The sequence below is a fragment of the Arachis hypogaea genome, chromosome 1, assembly GCF_003086295.3.
Source record: "Arachis hypogaea cultivar Tifrunner chromosome 1, arahy.Tifrunner.gnm2.J5K5, whole genome shotgun sequence".
Lineage (NCBI taxonomy): Eukaryota > Viridiplantae > Streptophyta > Magnoliopsida > Fabales > Fabaceae > Arachis > Arachis hypogaea.
Genome location: NC_092036.1, coordinates 80,563,457 through 80,571,504, shown reverse-complemented (window position 1 = coordinate 80,571,504; position 8,048 = coordinate 80,563,457). Strand labels below are relative to the sequence as shown.

At 39.8% G+C, this 8,048-nt stretch overlaps 1 non-coding gene across 1 annotated transcript; it reads right to left on the bottom strand.

The window, feature by feature from the left end:
• Positions 1-907: 907 nt before the first annotated feature.
• On the bottom strand, positions 908-1,011 carry LOC112712924 (small nucleolar RNA R71). The gene has a single exon (XR_003157975.1). It is a non-coding gene; the product is annotated as a small nucleolar RNA R71 (small nucleolar RNA).
• Positions 1,012-8,048: the final 7,037 nt, after the last annotated feature.

Here is an 8,048-nt window from a genome sequence, read left to right as displayed (position 1 = left end):
TTTTTTCAAAACCACCTAACAACTTTTCTCTCTCTAATTTTCGAAAATACCTCCCTCTTTTTCAAAAATTATTTTTAATTAATTAATTGTTTTAAATTTTAATTTTAATTTTATTTCTTATCTTAATTTTCAAAAATCATTAACTCCTTTTCAAAATTGTTTTCGAAAACTTCTCTCTCATCTTATTCTATTTATTCATTCATTTACTAACACTTCTCTTCATCTCAAATCACTGCCCCTATCCTCACCCTTGTGTTTGGATTATTCATTCTTCTTTACTTTTATTCCATTTCTTCTACTACTAACAATACAAAACCTCTTTACTGTGACATAGAGGATTCCTCTTCTTTTTCTGCTCTCTTCTCTTTCATATGAGCAGGAACAAGGAAAAAGACATTCTTGTTGAAGTTGATCCAGAACCTGAAGGACTCTGAAGAGGAAACTAAGAGAAGCTAAATTACAACAATGCAGAGATAACCTTGCTGAAATTTTCGAACAAGAAAAGGAGATGGCAGCCGAACCCAACAACAATAATGCAAGGAGGATGCTTGGTGATTATACTACACCTACTTCCAAGTTTGATGGAAGAATCATCTCAATTCCTGCCATTGGAGCAAACAATTTTGAGCTGAAACCACAATTAGTTGCTCTAATGCAACAGAACTGCAAGTTTCATGGACTTCCATCAGAAGATCCCTACCAGTTCTTAACTGAGTTCTTGCAGATCTGTGAGACTGTTAAGACTAATGGAGTAGATCCTGAAGTCTACAGGCTCATGCTTTTCCCTTTTGTTGTAAGAGACAGAGCTAGAGCATGGTTGGACTTTCAACCTAAAGATAGCCTGGACTCCTGGGATAAGCTGGTCACGGCCTTCTTGGCTAAGTTCTTTCCTCCTCAAAAGCTGAGCAAGCTTAGAGTGGATGTTCAGACCTTCAAACAAAAAGAGGGTGAATCCCTCTATGAAGCTTGGGAAAGATACAAGTAGATAACCAAAAGATGTCCTTCTGACATGTTTTCAGAATGGACCATGATAGATATATTCTATTATGGTCTATCTGAGTTCTCTAAGATGTCATTGGACCATTCTGCAGGTGGATCCATTCACCTAAAGAAAACGCCTGCAGAGGCTCAAGAACTTATTGATATGGTTGCAAATAACCAGTTCATGTACACTTCTGAGAGGAATTCCGTGAATAATGGGACGCCTCAAAGGAAGGGAGTTCTTGAAATTGATGCTCTGAATGTCATATTGGCTCAGAACAAAATATTGACTCAGCAAGTCAACATGATTTCTCAAAGTCTGAATGGATGGCAAAATGCATCCAACAGTACTAAAGAGGCATCTTCTGAAGAAGAAGCTTATGATCCTGAAAACCCTGCAATGGCAAAGGTAAATTACATGGGTGAACCTTATGGAAACACCTATAATTCATCATGGAGAAATCATCCAAATTTCTCATGGAAGGATCAACAAAAGCCTCAACGAGGCATTAATAATGGTGGAAGAAATAGGATCAGCAATATCAATCCTTATCCATCATCTTCTCAGCAACAGACAGAGAATTATGAACAGAGTACCTCTAACTTAGCAAATTTAGTCTCTGATCTGTCTAAGGCCACTTTAAGTTTCATGAGTGAAACAAGGTCCTCTATTAGAAATCTGGAGGCACAAGTGGGCCAGCTGAGTAAAAAAATCACTGAAACTCCTCCTAGTACTCCCCCAAGCAATACTGAAGAGAATCCAAAAAGAGAGTGCAAGGCCATTGATATAATCAATATGGCCGAACCTAGAGAGGAAGGAGAGGACGCAAATCCCAATGAGGAATACCTCATGGGACTCTCTCAAGCAAGAAGGAGTTCCCTATTGAGGACCCAAGGGAATCTGAGGCTCATATAGAGACCATAGAGATCCCATTATACTTCCTTCTTCCATTCATGAGCTCTGAAGACTGTTCTTCCTCTGAAGAGGATGAAGATGTAACTGGAGAGTAAGTTGCTCAATATTTAGGAGCTATCATGAAGCTGAATGCCAAGTTATTTGGCAATGAGACTTGGGAAGGTGAACCTCCCTTGCTCATTAGTGAATTAGATACATGAGTTCAGCAAACTTTACCTCAAAAGAGACAAGATCCTGGCAAATTCGTAATACCCTGCACCATAGGCACCATGATCTTTCAAAAAGCTCTGTGTGACCTGGGGTCAGGTATAAATCTTATGCCACTCTCTGTAATGGAGAAGCTGGGAATCATTGAGGTACAACCTGCCATGTTCTCATTACAAATGGCAGACAAGTCAGTAAGACATGCTTATGGATTAGTAGAGGACGTATTAGTAAAGGTTAAAGGTCTTTACATCCCTGCTGATTTCATAATCTTAGACACTAGGAAGGAGGAGGATGAATGCATCATCCTTGGAAGACCTTTCCTAGCCACAGCATGAGCTGTAATAGATGTTAACAGAGGAGAATTAGTCCTTCAATTGAATGGGGACTACCTTGTGTTTAAGGCTCAAGGATCTTCTTCTTTAACAATGGAGAGGAAGCATGAAAAGCTTCTCTCAGTACAGAGTCAAACAAAGCCCCCACAATCAAACTCTATGTTTGGTGTTGGGAGGCCACAGCCAAACTCTAAGTTTGGTGTTGGGAGTCTACAACATTGACCTGATCACCTATGAGGCTCCATGAGAGCCCACTGTCAAGCTATTGACATTAAAGAAGCGCTTATTGGGAGGCAACCCAATTTTTTATTTATCTATATTTATTTTTTTTCATTGTTCTTTTATGTTTTATTAGGTTCATGATCACGTGAAGTCACGAAAAAAATACTAAAATTAAAAACAGAATCAAAAACAGCAGAAGAAAAATCACACCTTGGAGGAAGGACTTACTGGCGTTCAAACGCCAGTAAGGAACATCTGGCTGGCGTTCAACGCCAGAACAGAGCATGGATCTGGCGTTGAACACCAGAAACAAGCAACATCCTGGCATTCAGATGCCAGGAATGCACACTGAGGAGAACTGGTGTTGAACGCCAGAAACAAACATGGAACTGGCGTTCAACGCCAGAAACATGCTGCAATTGGGCGTTGAACGCCCAAAATGAGCATTACTTCGGCGTTTAAACGCCAGAATTGCATGTATAGGCATTTTACACGCCTAATTGGTGCAGGGATGCAAATCCTTGATACCTCAGGATCTGTGGACCCCACAGGATCCCCACCAACCTCCACTCATATTCTTCCCAATGTACCCCCTTCACCACTCACATCCATCCACTCTTTCCCACAAACCCCACCTACCTTCAAAATTCAAAATTTTTTCCCACCCAAACCCACCCTAAATAGCCGAACCTACTCCCTCTCCCCTCACTATATAAACCCCTCCATTCTCCTTCATTTTCACACAATATAACCCCCTCTTCTATACCTTGGCCGAATCTACCTCCCCCTCACTCTCCTCCATATTTTCTCTTCTTCTTCTTCTTTTCTTTCTTCTCTTGCTCGAGGGCGAGCAATATTTTAAGTTTGGTGTGGTAAAATCATAGCTTTTTGTTTTTCCATAACCATTAATGGCACCTAAGACCGGAGAAACCTCTAAAAAAGGAAAAGGAAAGATAAAAGCTTCCACCTCCGAGTCATGGGAGATGGAGAGATTCATCTCCAAAGCCCATCAAGACCACTTCTATGATGTTGTGGCCAAGAAGAAGGTGATCCCTGAGGTCCCTTTCAAGCTCAAGAAAAATGAGTATCCGGAGATCCGACATGAGATTCAAAGAAGAGGTTGGGAAGTTCTGACCAACCCCATTCAATAAGTCAAAATCTTGATGGTTCAAGAGTTCTATGCCAATGCATGGATCACTAGGAACCATGATCAAAGTATGAACCCGAATCCAAAGAACTATCTTACAATGGTTTGGGGGAAATACTAAGATTTTAGTCTGGAAAATGTGAGGTTGGCATTCAACTTGCCCATGATGCAAGGAGATGCACACCCCGACACAAGAAGGGTTAACTTTGATCAAAGGTTGGACCAAGTCCTTATGGACATATGTGTTGAAGGAGCTCAATGGAAAAGAGACTCCAAAGGCAAGCCGGTTCAATTAAGAAAAATGGACCTCAAGCCTGTGGCTAGAGGATGGTTGGAGTTCATCCAACGCTCCATCATCCCCACTAGTAACTAATCTGAAGTTACTGTGGATCGGGCCATCATGATTCATAGAATCATGAATGGAGAGGAAGTAGAAGTTCATGAAGTCATCTCACTTGAATTCTACAAAATAGCCGAAAAGCCCTCTACCTTGGCAAGGCTAGCTTTTCCTCATCTTATTTTCCATCTATATTACTCAGCTGGAGTCATCATAGAAGGAGACATCCCCATTGAGGAGGGCAAGCCCATCACTAAGAAAAGGATGGAGCAAACAAGGGAGCCCACTCATGGAACCCAAGAGACGCACGAGGAAGCTCATCACCAAGAAATCCCGGAGATGCCTCAAGGGATGCACTTTCCTCCCAACAACTATTGAGAACAACTCAACACTTCTCTAGAAGATTTGAGTTACAATATGGATCAATTAAGGGTGGAATTAGAGAAGATCAAAGAGCAATGAGGGAGGAGCAACAAAGGCAAGGAAGAGACATAGAAGAACTCAAGGACATCATTGGTTCTTCAAGAAGAAAGCGCCACCATCACTAAGGTGGATTCATTCCTTGTTCTTATTTTTCTGTTTTTTTTTTCGGTTTTTATGCTTATTATGTCATCTATATTTGTGTCTCTGTTACATGATCATTAGTATTTAGTAACTATGTCTTAAGGCTATAAATAATTCCATGAATCCTTCACCTCTCTTAAATGAAAAATGTTTCTAATTCAAAAGAACAAGAAGTACATGAATTTCGAAATTATCCTTGAATTCAGTTTAATTATATTGATGTGGTGACAATACTTTTTGTTTTCTGAATGAATGCTTGAACAGTGCATAATTTTGATCTTGTTGTTTATGAATGTTAAAATTGTTGGCTCTTGAAAGAATGATGGACAAAGAGAAATGCTATAGATAATCTGAAAAATCATAAAATTGATTCTTGAAGCAAGAAAAAGCAGTGAAAAAGCAAAAGCTTGCGAAAAAAAATTTAGAAAGAAAAAGAAAAAGCAAGCAGAAAAAGCCAATAGCCCTTAAAACCAAAAGGCAACGATAAAAAAAAGGATCCAAGGCTTTGAGCATCAATGGATATGAGAGCTCAAAGAAATAAAATCCAGGCCTAAGCGGCTAAACCAAGCTGTCCCTAACCATGTTCTTGTGGCATGCAGGTCCAAGTGAAAAGCTTGAGACTGAGTGGTTAAAGTCATGATCCAAAGCAAAAAGGGTGTGCTTAAGAGCTTTGGACACCTCTAACTGGGGACTTTAGCAAAGCTGAGTCACAATCTGAAAAGGTTCACCCAGCTATGTGTTTGTGGCTTTTATGTATCCGGTGGTAATACTGGAAAACAAAGTGCTTAGGGCCATGACCAAGACCCATAAAAGTAGCTGTGTTCAAGAATCAACAAACTTAACTAGGAGAATCAATAACACCATCTAAAATTCTAAGTTCCTAGAGATGCCAATCATTCTAAACTTCAAAGGAGAAAGTGAGATGCCAAAACTGTTCAGAAGCAAAAAAAGCTACAAGTCCTGCTCATCTAATTAGAATTAATATTCATTGATATTGTGAGATTCATTTTATATTCTCTTCTTTTTATCCTATTTTTTTTTCAGTTGCTTAGGGACAACCAACAATTTAAGTTTGGTGTTGTGATGAGCGGATAATTTATACGCTTTTGGCATTGTTTTTAGATAGCTTTTAGTAGGATCTAGCTACTTTTTAGTATATTTTTATTAGTTTTTAAGCAAAATTCACATTTCTGGACTTTACTATGAGTTTGTGTGTTTTTCTGTGGTTTCAGGTATTTTCTGGCTGAAATTGAGGGACCTGAGCAAAAATCTTATTCTGAGGCTGACAAAGGACTGTAGATGCTGTTGGATTCTGACCTCCCTGCACTCGAAATGGAATTTTTGGAGTTACAGGGGTCTAATTGGTGCTCTCTTAATTGCATTGGAAAGTAGCTTTCCAGCAACATATAATAGTCCATACTTTACTCGAGTTTAGACGATGCAAACTGGCGTTCAACGCCATCTTTTTGCCCTATTCTGGTGTTAAACGCCAGAAACAAGTTACAAACTGGCGTTTAACTCCAAGGAAGGCCTCTACACGTGGAAGCTTCAATGCTCAGCCCAAGCACACACTAAGTGGGCCCGGAAGTAGATTTCTGCATCATTTACATGTTTCTGTAACCCTAGTAACTAGTTTAGTATAAATAGAACTCTTTACTATTATTAGACATCTTTGAATGACCTTTTGGAATATCTTTAGATCATTTTTAGTCCTTAGACATTGGGGGCTGGCCTCACGGCCATGCCTGGACCATTATCACTTATGTATTTTCAACGTTGGAGTTTCTACACATGATAGATTAAGGTGTGGAGCTCTGCTGTTCCTCGAGTATTAATGCAAAGTACTATTGTTCTTCTATTCAATTCATGCTTATTCTTATTCTAAGATATTCATTCGCACACAAGAACATGATGAATGTGATGATTATGTGACACTCATCACCATTCTCACTTATGAACGCGTGATTGACAACCACTTCCGTTCTACATGAAAACAAGCTTGAATGTATATCTCTTGGGTTTCTAATCAACGATTCACATCAACTCCCCTCTGACAATAGGGCATCTGAATCCGAGATTAGAATCTTCGTGGTATAGGCTAGAATCTATTGGCAGCATCCTTGAGATTCGGAAAGTTTAAACCTTGTCTGTGGTATTCTGAGTAGGATCTGGGAGGGGATGACTGTGACGAGCTTCAAACTCACGACTGTAGGGCATAGTGACAGACGCAAAAGGATAGTAAATCCTATTCCTACATGATCGAGAACCAATAGCTGATTACCCATACGATATCTGTGCATGGTATTTTTTATCCGAGACGAGAAATCCGACAGTTGATTAGCCGTACAGAAACCGTAGAGGACCATTTTCACTGAGAGGACGGGAATTAGCCATTGACAACCATGACACCCAACATACAGCTTGCCATAGAAAGGAGTATGAAGGATTGGATGAAGGCAGTAGGAAAGCAGAAATTCAAAAGGAACAACGCATCTCCATACACTTGTCTGAAATTTCCACCAATAAATTGCATATGTATCTCTATCTTTATTTTATGTTTTATTTATCTTTTAATTATCAAAACTTTTTAACCATTTGAATCCGCCTGACTGAAATTTACAAGATGACCATAGCTTGCTTCAAGCCGACAATCTCCGTGGGATCGACCCTTACTCACGTAAGGTTTATTACTTGGAAGACCCAGTGCACTTGCTGGTTAGTTGTGCAAAGTTGTGAAAAAGAGTTGAGATTACAATTGTGCATACCAAGTTGTTGGTGACATTGAGATCACAATTTCGTGCACCAGTGCACATATTGAGTTTGTTCCTGCTGCTAATCTTCTTGGTTCTCTTCTTTCTACTCCCATGTGGTTGATGGTTGGTTTGTATTCACTACTGCAACTTGGAGGCTATCAATCCTCTTAGCCATTTGCTCAAATTGTTGCTGAATTTGCTGCTGCATCATTTTGTTTTGAGCTAGGATTGAGTCCACTCCTTCCAACTCTAGCACTCCTTTCCTTTGTGATGGTTGGCGTTGTCTTTGATGAGCAAAGAAGTATTGATTGTTTGCCACAGTATCAATGAGATTCTGGGCCTCCTCTGCAGTCTTCATCAATTGTAAGGAGCCTCCTACTGAGTGATCTAGTGCTACTTGAGCCTTCAGAGTTAAGCCTTCATAAAAATTCTGATGTATGTCCCACTCATTGAACATCTCAAGGGGGCACTTTCTGATCATGGTCTTGTATCTCTCCCAAGCTTCATAGAATGACTCCCCATCCATTTGAGTGAATGTTTGGACCTCTGTTTTGAGTCTAATGATCTTTTGGGAAGGATAGAACTTGGC